This window comes from Schistocerca gregaria, chromosome 1 (assembly GCF_023897955.1).
Source record: "Schistocerca gregaria isolate iqSchGreg1 chromosome 1, iqSchGreg1.2, whole genome shotgun sequence".
Taxonomy (NCBI): domain Eukaryota; kingdom Metazoa; phylum Arthropoda; class Insecta; order Orthoptera; family Acrididae; genus Schistocerca; species Schistocerca gregaria.
The window spans coordinates 945,631,915-945,647,350 of record NC_064920.1 but is presented as its reverse complement, the minus strand read 5'-3'; the positions used below and the strand labels follow the sequence as shown (position 1 = coordinate 945,647,350).

The window sequence follows — 15,436 nt, the reverse complement described above, 5'->3', positions numbered from 1 at the left end:
ATTTAATCCTAGAAGACTAAAGTGGGGAAAATGTTACATTGTTACTAAACCATAGTAAATTGTGCTGCTCCGTATTTTATTCAAAGCAAGCCATAATTTATGATTTGTGCACTAGATAAGAACATTTCTAAAGTATCCAATGGTACGTACCGTAGCACATCACATAGAAAATAAATATAAAATGTCCTATTTTACATCCTGTGTTGACAATACCAGATTGGCGGGGAGCAAGAATTGTACCAACTGTAATTGTATATTTTACGAGCGTTTAGTAACCTTTGGTTAATTAGTTTTTGTACAGAGAAGAGTGTTGCAGCAGATGTGTCCCGAAGTGTGACAGAAACAGTGAAAAGCATTTTTCTTTTCATCAGCTGGTATTCTTGTACTTTCACGTCAATAATTTCTATAGCGCAAAATCTCTGTATGAAACCGAATGATTACGAGGTCGTTTTGATATAGTTTCGCGCCAACAGCCTTGCCGCTGTGGTAACACCGGTTCCCGTCAGATCACCGAAGTTAAGTGCTGTCAGTCTTTGTTAGCACTTGGATGGGTCACCGTCTGGGCCTGCCGAGTGCTGTTGGCAAGCGAGGTGCACTCAGTCCTTGTGAGGCCAGTTGAGGAGCTACTTGACTGAGAAGTAATGGCACCAGTAATGAAAACACAACGGTCAGGAGCGCGTTGTGGTGACCACATGCCCCTCCATATCTGCATCCAATTATGTCCAAGGGGTGAGGATGACACGGTGGTCGGTCGATACCGTTGGGCCTTCCAGGCCTGTTCAGATGGCGTTTTTTTTTTTTAATTTCTCTCAGAAAACAGTTGTTCGAGTCTCTTTGAAGAACAAATTAATTGTTGTACGTAGAAGGTAGTTTATCCATTCTGTACCTTGCAAGGGTCCTATAATTTTATCGATCTCCCCAAATTAGGAAAGAGTTTAATGTGTTTTGTCGAAATAAGATGACAGTCTCATGAGATAAGAGATTTCGTATTTTTATCTGCTTCGACATTTTCTTGTATATGTTTTCCCCAAGAGTTCCAATTATCGCTTACAAAAATACTACAGTTTGTATAGTTAGTATAATGAGAACAAAAAAAGCAGACCACAGGACACTTTTTATAAGTCTCTAAGCTTTTTGTGGAAGTTTCTTCAGATGTTTCATCTTTTCGTTCCTTGTATTCATACTATAATTTATCTGAGAAACAGTATTATTTCGGTTGAGTATATGAGCGCAGGTAAATTAAATGGCTTGACTGCATATACTTAAAAATTGTGACTTCAAAGGAAAGTTAACACCCAGGAAACATTGAAAATTGTAGTTTTATACTAAGAAAGCTGCACATCTGATGTGACAGATATAATCAGAGATGTATTTGGTCCATACTATAAATATGTGCTCTAAAAGCTAAATAAATTGCGGACCATAGAAAGGAGACTATGCAGACAGATCATACATTACACAATATTAGATGAAATTATAAATACAGACTTCAGGAAGAAAATAACTGCGGATCATTTGCAAATGGCTGCTGTTGAATTGCCATTGAATTGGAATGGTTATGTAACAACCAAGACGTTGGGACAAAGATTAAAATATACCGTAAGTTGTAATTTCGTCGAAAAAATTTGTCGTCCAAGTTACAGAGGAGAAATAGTTAAGTCAGGACTTCACCACGAAATAGACGTTGATAAATTATAATAACAACAAACAAAATTTATGTGGAAAATAACAACTGTAACTGTTTGCTAACTACATACGTGAAACTGAAGATAATCTAAGGCAAGTGTAAATGTTCAGTTGTTGTCTTGGGACTGTTGTTACGTGTCTGATACAACGTGCGCCTTGGGGGTTTCTAGAATAGTTAACACTCAAATTTACGAGCCACTTGGAGGACTGAGAGCGTAAAACAGGAAATATGCTGAGAGTTCTCTTTCGTTGTGATCTTGAACCGAGATACAGTTTGTATTCGTGTTCTCTCCGGTTGCTGCAGGTGCTCCTGTCAGTGACGTGATACCTCATGTGCACCCAGCTTGTAGATCTCAGTAGAAGTTAAGGAAGGGAGGGAGGGAAGCGACTACCGGAGGATAGAGATGTAGCGCGTGGGAGCCTCCCGCTGTGTCCCTGATGAGCTCCCGCGGGCGGGCGTTGTCCGCTCCCCGGAGGTACGATGTAGCTTTGCGACCATCACTTCATCTTACCCTTGTTTACAGCTTAGGTGAACTCTTCCTGGACATCCATATGTAGCTTCGCAACGCCTGATCTTTGCTTCATTATTTGTTCATTATTAGTTGTTTCCTAATTCGAGGTGCTGTGGTAATGCGACAGACAAATGAAATTGTTACTAATCAGAGTAGGATATAGCGCTGTGGATTTTTGGACAGCAGGTAAATGAACAAACCTACAAACAAATTGGCTTCTACATGTTTGTGGTTTGGTAGTTGTATATTTGTAAAGTGCTTTTTTCGGATGGAGCGCCTGCCTACTATAAAGTTCATACTCCTGACATAACAGAGGTCACTAGATGGCTTAAGCTAAATTACACGACACGTAACGCAGGAGAAATAAGTATTTGTTATAGTATATTGTGAAAGCCAGAGATGTTTTTTAATAATTTAATCTATTACTGTGCAAAATAAGCTCCCCAGACCAAATATTAGTCATCGTCTTAAAAAAGGCGCAGTCAGATAAAAAAAAGTAAGTATACTGTTTATTATTTGAAAAGTAATCGCTGTAACTGCTAATAAATTCATCCCACCGTGAGAAAAGACGGTCAGTTCCTTCATGGAAAAATGTTTGCGGTTGCCAACGAAACTAAGATTGTACCAGGCGTGCACCACTTCTTCCGAAGCAAATCGAAGGCCACAATTTCTTTCTTCAGGCCACCAAAGATACGGAAATCGCGTGGGGAGAAATCGGTATTGTTGTGGAGGAACATACGGGCTAAGGTTGTTTCCCCTACTCTGCAAGAATTCCGCTAGGAAGCCCTTACGCATCCTCCATACATTCCCGATCTCACTCCATACGTTTGGAGCCCTGTAGAAAGACATTTGTGGCCGTCAATTTTCTGCGGCTGAATAGTTGCACGTCTGAATGCAATCATGGGTCCGAGGCAACAAAAAAATGGTTCAAATGGCTCTGAGCACTATGGGACTTAACATTGGAAGTCTTCAGCCCCCTAAAACTTAGAACTACTTAAACCTAACTAACCTGCCGCCGTTGGATAAGCAGCTGCAGCAGCAAGTCGTATAACCCTAGCTTACTTATTTGTTAGATAGTTTAATTAATTTCTTTGCGTATTTTTGGGTACTTGCATTGTTTAATTCATATATTTCGGGCGTATTATAATATTTGAGGGTTGTAGCATCGCGCCTTAGTACCTGAATAGTGCAAATTCGCGTAGTCGTCTGTCTTCTGTTTTTGTTGTGAACGGCCAGTGTCGGTTGGCCAGTCAGTGTGCTCCCTGCCGCCGTTGGATAAGCAGCTGCAGCAGCAAGTCGTATAACCCTAGCTTACTTATTTGTTAGATAGTTTAATTAATTTCTTTGCGTGTTTTTGGGTACTTGCATTGTTTAATTCATATATTTCGGGCGTATTATAGTATTTGACAGTTGTAGCATCGCGCTTTAGTGTTTACTTCGTAGATTCTTATTTAAATTGCGTGTGAGATTCGTATAGGAGGTGCAATTTCGAGTTTTAGTTACTGTAATCGTAAATTCAGCAGATTGTAGCGCAGTCGTTAGGCATTTGTACAGGTTAGTTGATACATTCTTTGCGTGTTCCGCTTGCGTTATCTAGGCACGGACTCGTGTTTCGGTAACTGTTGTTAAACATCGATTAGAATGGACAGGGACTGCGGTTGCTGTGTTCGGATGAGGGCTGACTTGGCATCACTTCGCTCACAGCTGCAATCGGCGCTGACTTCGGTCGCGCAGCTTGAGGCTGTTGCCAATGGGCACCACTGTGGGGAGCCGGACTCGGGTATCACAGGGATGTCAACCTCGTCCCGTCTGTCCCCAGATCGGTCTGCCGCTGTGGTTGCCCCGGTTGCTGCCCGCAGTGGGGCTGAGCCCTCGCCTGTGGTTGATTGGGAGGTCGTTCCAAGGCGTGGCAGGCAACGAAAGGCGTCCCCGGAGGCTGATCAGAAAGCCTCCGCGGTGCGTCTGACAAACCGTTTTCAGGCACTGTCTCTGGCTGAGCCAGATGCAGCTGCCTGCCCTGTTTCAGAGGATCATTCTCAGCCTTCAAGGTCCGGGCAATCACAGAGGGTGGGCTTACTGGTAGTTGGGAGCTCCAATGTTAGGCGCGTAATGGGGCCCCTTAGGGATACGGCGGCTAAGGAGGGGAAGAAATCCAGTGTGCACTCCGTGTGCATTCCGGGAGGAGTCATTCCTGATGTGGAAAGGGTCCTTCCGGATGCCATGAAGAGTACAGGGTGCAGCCAGCTGCAGGTGGTGGCACATGTCGGCACTAATGACGTGTGTCGCTTTGGATCTGAGGAAATTCTCTCTGGATTCCAGCGGCTATCTGATTTGGTGAAGGCTGCCGGTCTTGCTTACGAGATGAAGGCAGAGCTCACCATCTGCAGCATCGTTGACAGAACCGACTGCGGACCTTTGGTGCAGAGCCGGGTGGAGGGTCTGAATCAGAGGCTCAGACGGTTTTGCGACCGTATTGGCTGCAGATTCCTAGACTTGCGCCAAAGGGTGGTGGGGTTTCAGGTTCCGCTGAATAGGTCAGGAGTTCACTACACTCAGCTGGCGGCTACACGGGTAGCGGAGGCTGTGTGGCGTGGACTGGGCGGTTTTTTAGGTTAGAAGGCCTCGGGAAAGTGCGGGATGGGCTGCAATGTCAAAGGGTGCTTGGCAATTACAGGTCGTGCTTGGATCAAGGAACAGTCGGAATTTTAGTTGTAAATTGTTGTAGTTGCGCTGGAAAAGTCCCTGAGCTTCAAGCGCTAATAGAAAGCACAGAAGCTGATATCGTTATAGGTACAGAAAGCTGGCTAAAGCCTGAAATAAGTTCTGCAGAAATTTTTACGAAGTCTCAGACGGTGTTCAGGAAAGATAGATTCGGCAGAACTGGTGGTGGAGTGATTGTGTCTGTCAGTAGTGGTTTATCTTGTAGTGAAGTCGAAGTAGATACTCCGTGCGAATTAGTGTGGGTGGAGGTTATACTTAACAGCCGAATTAAGTTAATAATTGGATCCTTCTACCGACCCCCAGACTCCGATGATACAGTTGCGGAACAGTTCAGAGACAGTTTGAGTCTCGTAACAAATAAATACCCCACTCATACGGTTATAGTTGGTGGGGACTTCAACCTACCCTCGGTATGTTGGCAAAAATACTTGTTCAAAACCGGTGGTAGGCAGAAAACGTCTTCCGAGATTGTCCTAAATGCATTCTCCGAAAATTATTTCGAGCAGTTAGTCCACGAACCCACGCGAATTGTAAATGGCTGCGAAAACACACTTGACCTCTTGGCCACAAACAATCCAGAGCTGATAGAATCATGACTGATACAGGGATTAGTGATCACAAGGTCATTGTAGCTAGGCTCAATACCATTTCTTCTAAATCCATCAGAAACAAACGCAAAATAATTTTATTTAAAAAAGCGGATAAATTGCCTCTAGAAGCCTTCCTAAAAGACAATTTCCATTCCTTCCGAACTGACTATGCGAATGTAGACGAGATGTGGCTCAAATTCAAAGATATAGTAGCAACAGCAATTGAGATATTCATACCTCATAAATTGGTAAGAGATGGAACGGATCCCCCGTGGTACACAAAAAAGGTCCGAACGCTGTTGCAGAGGCAACGGAAAAAGCATGCGAAGTTCAGAAGAACGCGAAATCCTGAAGATGGGCTAAAATTTACAGACGCGCGAAATTTGGCACGTACTTCTATGCGAGATGCCTTTAATAGGTTCCACAACGAAACATTGTCTCGAAATTTGGTAGAAAATCCGAAGAAATTCTGGTCGTATGTAAAGTACACAAGCGGCAAGACGCAGTCAATACCTTCGCTGCGCAGTGCCGATGGTACTGTTATCGACGACTGTGCCGCTAAAGCGGAGTTATTGAACGCAGTTTTCCGAAATTCCTTCACCAGGGAAGACGAATGGAATATTCCAGAATTTGAAACACGAACATCTGCTAGCATGAGTTTCTTAGAAGTAGATACCTTTAGGGGTTGCGAAGCAACTCAAATCGCTTGATACGGGCAAGTCTTCAGGTCCAGATTGTATACCGATTAGGTTCCTTTCAGATTACGCTGATACTATAGCTCCCTACTTAGCACTCATATACAACCGCTCGCTCACCGATAGATCTGTACCTACAGATTGGAAAATTGCGCAGGTCGCACCAGTGTTCAAGAAGGGTAGTAGGAGTAATCCATTTAACTACAGACCTGTATCATTGACGTCGGTTTGCAGTAGGGTTTTGGAGCATATACTGTATTCAAACATTATGAATCACCTCGAAGGGAACGATCTATTGACACGTAATCAGCATGGCTTCAGAAAACTTCGCTCTTGTGCAACGCAGCTAGCTCTTTATTCGCACGAAGTAATGGCCGCTATCGACAGGGGATCTCAAGTTGATTCCGTATTTCTAAATTTCCGGAAAGCTTTTGACACCGTTCCTCACAAGCGACTTCTAATCAAGCTGCGGAGCTACGGGGTATCGTCTCAGTTGTGCGACTGGACTCGTGATTTCCTGTCAGGAAGGTCGCAGTTCGTAGTAATAGACGGCAAATCATCGAGTAAAACTGAATTGATATCAGGTGTTCCCCAGGGAAGCGTCCTGGGACCGCTACTGTTCCTGATCTATATAAATGACCTGGGTGACAATCTGAGCAGTTCTCTTAGACTGTTCGCAGATGATGCTGTAATTTACCGTCTAGTAAGAACATCCGAAGACCAGTATCAGCTGCAAAGCGATTTAGAAAAGATTGCTGTATGGTGTGTCAGGTGGCAGTTGACGCTAAATAACGAAAAGTGTGAGATGATCCACATGAGTTCCAAAAGAAATCTGTTGGAATTCGATTACTCGATAAATAGTACAATTCTCAAAGCTGTCAATTCAACTAAGTACCTGGGTGTTAAAATTACGAACAACTTCAGTTGGAAGGACCACAAAGATAATATTGTCGGGAAGGCGAGCCAAAGGTTGCGTTTCATTGGCAGGACACTTAGAAGATGCAACAAGTCCACTAAAGAGACAGCTTACACTACACTCGTTCGTCCTCTGTTAGAATATTGCTGCGCCGTGTGGGATCCTTACCAGGTGGGATTGACGGAGGACATCGAAAGGGTGCAAAAAAGGGCAGCTCGTTTTGTATTATCGCGTTATAGGGGAGAGAGTGTGGCAGATATGATACACGAGTTGGGATGGAAGTCATTACAGCATAGACGTTTTTCGTCGCGGCGAGACCTTTTTACGAAATTTCAGTCACCAACTTTCTCTTCCGAATGCGAAAATATTTTGTTGAGCCCAACCTACATAGGTAGGAATGATCATCAAAATAAAATAAGAGAAATCAGAGCTCGAACAGAAAGGTTTAGGTGTTCGTTTTTCCCGCTCGCTGTTCGGGAGTGGAATAGTAGAGAGATAGTATGATTGTGGTTCGATGAACCCTCTGCCAAGCACTTAAATGTGAATTGCAGAGTAGTCATGTAGATGTCATGTAGATGAACCTAAGGACGTCACACACATCCATGCCCGAGGCAGGATTCGATCCTGTGACCGTAGCGGTCGCGCGGTTCCAGACTGAAGCTCCTAGAACCGCTCGGCCACACCAGCCGGCAGGTCCGAGGCAACCGCGAACGTTTTTCCACGAAGTTTCTGATTATCTTGTCTCACAGAGGAATGAATGTATTAACAGTTAACGCGATTACTTTTGAAATAAGTTTACTTACTTTTTTCATCGGTTTCGCCTTAATTTGAGCGCCCCTTTTAAGAGCACATCGGGCGCTTTGGAGCACACTGTACATGGTGTCGAACTGGCACAGGCGGTCATGTGGCCCTCCCTCCATGACGCAAATCATAGCAAGGAAGTAGTGTGTACCAACGGGTACTATGGATTCAGAGCAGTAAGATGGGTCTATCTGGAGACATGAAATGGCGTCATATATAACGTATCGTGTTTGACATGCGCATGACAACGCCGTGAATGAAGTTGCTCGATTTTTTGGTTTACGAGCGTGAACTACCCAACGTATCGACATGGAATTATGTAACATTCGCAGCACGTCGTGAGAAAAGTGATGGTATAGATATCCTAACCGACATGGATTGGAAACGAGTGACATTCGCTGTCAAACTCGACAGGAATTGTTGCTGTTAAGTGATTGCAGGCCATTATAACTTGTTGCCAAGCGAACATTGCTTTGAGAACTGCCTGCAGTGGACCTGCAGTCGTGAAATTGCCTTTGCTTACAGTGAAATATCAAGCAGCATATCGTTAGTGAGCGAAACAAAGCAGAAACTGCAAGGTGGCAGATTGGGGACGTGTAGTATGTTCTGATGAATCTCTGTTTTTATTTTGTTCGAATAATGCAAGGTGCGAAGTGCACCGACGGCCCGGTGTTGCATTTAAACAACTGTGTTTCGTGTGTGTAGTTCAGGCCGGTGGCAGTTCAGTGGTGTATTATGGGTTGTTTTTCGTACCACGACTTGGGCCTTCTCATTCAAATTATCTTGAACCCAGGGTATTTATTTCAAAGTTTTCAGTGACCTCGTGTTGTGCTTTCCTCTACTTGTTCGTGCCGAGTATGCTGTGGACAAAGCCGTCTTCCAAGCTCACAACAGCCGTGCCCAGAGCTGTACGCGTATATACATTGTTTGACGAATACTCACGCGCCTTATCACACCTTGAGTGATTCGCTAAATCATCCCTATGTTAATCCAATACAAAATAAATGCAACTATTGGGAATAGCGTGTGAATCGTAGCAACCAACAGCTCCGCAGTTTGATAGCTCTACGGGATCGAATCGTAAATGAGTCGCTTAACTGGATATGATATAGCTGAAGAATCTTGTGGACTCTTCCTCGTCAAAATGAGACCATTATCAAGATTAGGGGCGGTGTTACAGGCTATTAGCGTGGGGCTTCTTGGGGATGACTAAGTTTTTCTCAGATGTCCTCACTAACACCTTTTACTTAATGGCTGCTCTTGTTTAATTTTTTTTTTTTCAAAATAGACGTATCATTATTACGCGTTCTCTGCTCCGTCAAAGGAAGATGAGACGACAGTTTCTTCTCATAAACTTGACGTAATAACCGGTTTCACTGTCGAAGTTTGTCACACATTTTATCTTTGTTTAATGTGTCATTTAAAAGTTGGACGTGACAGAAACGTAGTTGTGAATAGATAAACAAATACTATCAGCAATGTATTTAAATTGATTCCAGACTTTTCGCATTGAAATCTGTCGAATCAGTTTGCTACATTTGTAAGTAAGCTTGTATGTATGTCGTAGAGATCACCTGAAACAGAAAGACAATTACTTTGTTTTCGTATTAGAACGGGCTCAAAAATTTTCTGTTAATCGGGCCTTGTCTCATTTGTAACAGGTAGAAAACACTGTGTCACTTTCAACACAGATCAATATCCGGCGGAGAGCTCCATGTAATTTCCAATGTGAGCCCCATGTGTGTTAATATTCTAGTTATGAAATCATTTAGTATTCACAAGGAACCCAAAACTTAATGTCCCCTTGACTGTGTGTGGCATGTTATCTTTTTACCATCTCTTTGTTAATAATTCTCTGAATGCGGAGTATCTTTCGGATATAAATAGGTCAGAGAAGCTGAGAAAAGTTACTATTTCCGGTGATGGGCTGTATTGAAGAAAGTTAATCAGTGGTCGTTAAATATTACAACATTCAATTTGTTGCCATAAAATGTACGGCAGAGGTGTTTTAACTCATAAAAATATCAGAAATTACACTGATTGTAATGAAGATTATTCTAAGTAGGATACTTAGGTTTATAAGGTGTTAGAGAGTGATGGTGTACACGTATGTTAGAGAAAAATAACACTAGTTAAAGAAATAATGCCAATAAAAATATCAGATGTTAATGTTCACGGGAAATTTTCTGAACCCTTCGAGATGAGGGCTGAGTCAGACCAGGCAATGATTCGTAACTAGTCATATTTAACCTCGCGCTGAAATAAAAAAAAAATAGAGTACGGAAGACTGTAATGAATGAAGGAGGAAAGGAGACTAACTGTCTAGGTCTAGGTCGAAAAGATAATGGCTGCAGATGATGTGCCTTACATTCACGGATGATCTACTTCCTACTAAACTGAGAAAGAGAGGGCTCAAGATATTCAATGTGAATACGAAGATGCTAATGACGGAAGATGTAAAAACATGAATCTAGATTAACGTGAGATAGAGACAAAAAAGTAAGGTCACGGTAGTACACAACATTTGCAAAGATAGAAGCTCTCTATGGTTCAAAGCATCTGACATTTACTAGTAGCAAGAAAGGAAAAATAAAAGAACTATAGAAAGACCAGTGAAAAATCAACAGGAAATTCTTCAGTGTAAAAAATGAAAAGGGCAACGAAGAGGGAAACTGATGATCTGTACATTCAGGCACAGAAGGAAAAAGACAATACGCTTAAGAAAAGTGAATATGAAAATAACTATTGGAATTATATTACTGTCGTTGTGGAACAATTGATATTGAGAAGAATGATCAGCCAGAACGGAAAGAATTAAAACTGCTTTTTACCTCAATCTACATCTACATCCATACTCCGCAAGCCACCTGACGGTGTGTGGCGGAGGATACCCTGAGTACCTCTATCGGTTCTCCCTTCTATTACAGTCTCGTATTGTACGTGGAAAGAAGGATTGTCGGTATGCTTCTGTGTGGGCTCTAATCTCTCTGATTTTATCCTCATGGTCTCTTCGCGAGATATACGTAGGAGGGAGCAATATACTGCTTGACTCTTCGGTGAAGGTATGTTCTCGAAACTTTAAGAAAAGCCCGTACCGAGCTACTGAGCGTCTCTCCTGCAGAGTCTTCCACTGGAGTTTATCTATCATCTCCGTAACGCTTTCGCGATTACTAAATGATCCTGTAACGAAGCGCGCTGCTCTCCGTTGGATCTTCTCTATCTCTTCTATCAACCCTATCTGGTACGGATCCCACACTGCTGAGCAGTATTCAAGCAGTGGGAGAACAAGCGTACTGTAACCTACTTCCTTTGTTGTCGGATTGCATTTCCTTAGGATTCTTCCAATGGATCTGTCTAGAATCTGCTTTACCGACGATCAACTTTATATGATCATTCCATTTTAAATCACTCCTAATGCGTACTCCCAGATCATTTATGGAATTAACTGCTTCCAGTTGCTGACCTGCTATTTTGTAGCTAAATGATAAGGGACCTATCTTTCTATGTATTCGCATCACATTACACTTGTCTACATTGAGATTCAATTGCCATTCCGTGCACCATGCGTCAATTCGCTGCAGATCCTCCTGCATTTCAGTACAATTTTTCATTGTTGCAACCTCTCGATACACCACAGCATCATCTGCAAAAAGCCTCAGTGAACTTCCGATGTCATCCACCAGGTCATTTATGTATATTGTGAATAGCAACGGTCCTATGACACTCCCCTGCGGCACACCTGAAATCAATCTTACTTCGGAAGACTTCTCTCATTGAGAATGACATGCTGCGTTCTGTTATCTAGGAACTCCTCAATTCAATCACACAATTGATCTGATAGTCCGTATGCTCTTACTTTGTTCATTAAACGACTGTGGGGAACTGGGTCAAACGCCTTGCGGAAGTCAAGAAACACGGCATCTACCTGTGAACCCGTGTCTAAGGCCCTCTGAGTCTCGTGGACGAATAGCGCGAGTTGGGTTTCACACGACCGTCTTTTTCGAAACCCATGCTGATTCCTACAGAGTAGATTTCTAGTCTCCAGAGAAGACATTATACTCGAACATAATACGTGTTCCAAAATTCTACAACTGATCGACGTTAGAGATATAGGTCTATAGTTCTGCACATCTGTTCGACGTCCCTTCTTGAAAACGGGGATGACCTGTGCCCTTTTCCAATCCTTTGGAACGCTTCGCTCTTCTAGAGACATACATTACACCGCTGCAAGAACGGGGGCAAGTTTCTTCGCGTACTCTGTGTAAAATCGGACTGGTATCCCATCAGGACCAGCGGCCTTTCCTCTTTTGAGCGATTTTAATTGTTTCTCTATCCCTCTGTCGTCTATTTCGATATCTACCATTTTGTCAACTGTGCGACAATCTAGAGAAGGAACTACAGTGCAGTCTTCATCTGTGAAACAGCTTTGGAAGAAGACATTTAGTAATTCGGCCTTTAGTCTGTCATCCTCTGTTTCAGTACCATTTTGGTCACAGAGTGTCTGGACATTTTGTTTTGATCCACCTACCGCTTTGACATAGGACCAAAATTTCTTAGGATTTTCTGCCAAGTCAGTACATAGAACTTTACTTTCGAATTCATCGAAAGCCTCTCGCATAGCCCTCCTCACACTACATTTCGCTTCGCGTAATTTTTGTTTGTCTGCAAGGCTTTGGCTATGTTTATGTTTGCTGTGAAGTTCCCTTTGCTTCCGCAGCAGTTTTATAACTCGGTTGTTGTACCACGGTGGCTCTTTCCTATCTCTTACGATCTTGCTTGGCACATACTCATCTAACGCATATTGTACGATGGTTTTGAACTTTGTCCACTGATTCTCAACACTATCTGTACTTGAGACAAAACTTTTGTGTTGAGCCGTTAGGTACTCTGCACTCTGTTTTTTGTTACTTTTGCTAAACAGAAAAATCTTCCTACCTTTTTTAATATTTCTATTTACGCCTGAAATCATCGATGCCGTAACCGCTTTATGATCGCTGATTCCCTGTTCTGCGTTAACTGTTTCAAATAGTTCGGGTCTGTTTGTCACCAGAAGGTCTAATATGTTATCGCCACGAGTCGGTTCTCTGTTTAACTGCTCAAGGTAGTTTTCAGATAAAGCACTTAAAAATATTTCACTGGATTCTTTGTCCCTGCCACCCGTTATGATCGTTTGAGTCTCCCAGTCTATATCCAGCAAATTAAAATCTCCACCCAGAACTATAACACGGTGGGGAAATCTACTCGAAATATTTGCAAATCACTTAATAATTGACTGGCTTCGAGAACTGCAGGTGGCTGGCATAAAAAGTTGAAAATGTTAAGTGTCAAGAGCACAAGACATTACACGCAGATGCGACTGTAAATCCCATCTAAACACATGTTTAAAAACTTTCTTATAGAATGAGATTAGCTGCCGGTGCTATCTTCACGTCTGCATCAATTTAATATTCAGGAAACGCTGTTTTGTGTGATAATGTGTCAGTCAGAAATATAAACCGTCTCTTGTTCTTGTGAAACAATGAACTTGCGGGCCAAAAACTTACGCAGAACTGGAAATATTACATGTTCAGTTCCTTATAACGCGAAAGTCCTTACAGCACTTATTTTTTTTATATCCAGAAGTGGTCAAAAAATGGTTCAAATGGCTCTGAGCACTATGGGACTCAACTGCTGTGGTCGTCAGTCCCCTAGAACTTAGAACTACTTAAACCTAACTAACCTAAGGACATCACACACATCCATGCCCGAGGCAGGATTCGAAGCTGCGACCGTAGCAGTCGCAAGGTTCCGGACTGCGCGCCTAGAACCGCGAGACCACCGCGGCCGGCCAGAAGTGGTCTATTTGCATTAATGTGTGTGTGTCAGTTTATGGCAAATTCCCTCTGAGACGCCATCCCGAAAATTTATAGCCATATTACTGCTTTGTGTATTTTCTCTGGCTAGCTAAATGACTTTTAATTTTGAGTTTAGATCTAAAGGTATTTTATATATTTCGGTGGAAAATTCGTAAAAACTAGAATCAATGAACACAACACAAGGCTGAGCAACAGTAGATTAAGAAATAACATTTTCAAATACAGTTCCAAGTTACAAACGGTCACAAAATGGGTTCAGAAATTAAAACAGGGATACGGGCGAGATAATGATTGACAAAAAGGAACGCTGAAACAAAGAAATGTTTCCAACGATGGTCGGTAACTTCAAAGAGCACCAGGAAGACTAAAGTACTATGCTAGGAATACAATCCAGAAACAGTGAGGAAGAGCCTTAATGAAAGACTGAGAAATGTATTGGCGGAGAAAGATAATTACTTGTTTCCTGCACTTCTCAGTAGGCCAAATGTACAAAGAAGAAGATTGTCGTATAAAACAAAAATTCTAAAAAAATCTGTTGACATTTGCCCTAAGCGACTTTCGTAAACTACGGAAAATCTAATTTTATACCGCTGGGTGATGGAACCACCATCCTCCCTATTACGATGTAGTCTCTTACAACTGCACCACTCCGTTCGGTTCTATAGGTCCCGGCAAGGGAATCGCATGGTTTTCACATAAAATGCACTTGGTCAGCTTTAATTAAAGTATTTTTATTTGTGGCACTACGTAGCGTATGTTGGGAATTCCATTGTCTCATTTGTGTTTTGAAGATCACGTCCCTCTGGTACTGGGCATTTGTGTTTATACATAATTGTAGCCGTTCACGAAAATTCGCAGCAGCGTCAATTACCGTCTGCCGTGGAATACAAACGTATTTTCCCCAGCTTGTCCTCTTCAAATCTCCAAGGCTCTGTGTGACATTTGTTAACATAAACTCGGGACTTGAGATAGTCCCGCAAAAAGACGTCACATAAGCTTAGGGAAGTAAGGAGGCCAGTGATGATTATTCACCGTGGTTTCAAGCATGGTTTCGCAAAAGGACCGAAGTGTTACCAATCACCTTAACTAAGTTACTGACATATCTGAATTTTGTATGGATGATAATGAAGATCTTTGTACAGAATTCTTCACATTGTTTACTCGGTAGTTAGTAAACTTGCAGCACGCAATCGGACTGACAGTTTAGAGATCTGCATCACGGACGTCCAAACTCGCTCCATGTTTTCGGGAGTACGGGCTGTATTGACAGGGCCAAGTCGTTTCTTCTTCATCACAAGGCCAATTGTGTTGAAGTTTCCATGCCCATATTAAAATGGTGTCGCGATCTGCAACAGTTCGGCGGGCAGGAATATTAAAATGTGTGCGAAAATCACGTTGCATCACAGACTCGTTGTTTAAGAAAAATCGCCAGAGAGTGAACGTACAATGCTCCACGTTCCACAACTTCAAGACAACTAAACTTACAGAACAAGTCCACCCTCCGCACTCGTGACGCCAATCGCTGAGCCGCAGTACACAATACAAACCTGTGCTGTTTTCGTGAATCTCCTTGTATACTCGTTTCTCGATCGTAATTGAAAACGAACATCACATATCTTACTGTATCTAAATTAAATCTGTACTTCGTAAATTTTAGGGG

General features: G+C 42.5%; 1 pseudogene; it reads left to right on the top strand.

Annotated features, from left to right (window-relative positions):
• The first annotated feature begins 465 nt into the window (after positions 1 to 465).
• Positions 466 to 584, top strand: LOC126291421 (5S ribosomal RNA; annotated as a pseudogene).
• Positions 585 to 15,436: the final 14,852 nt, after the last annotated feature.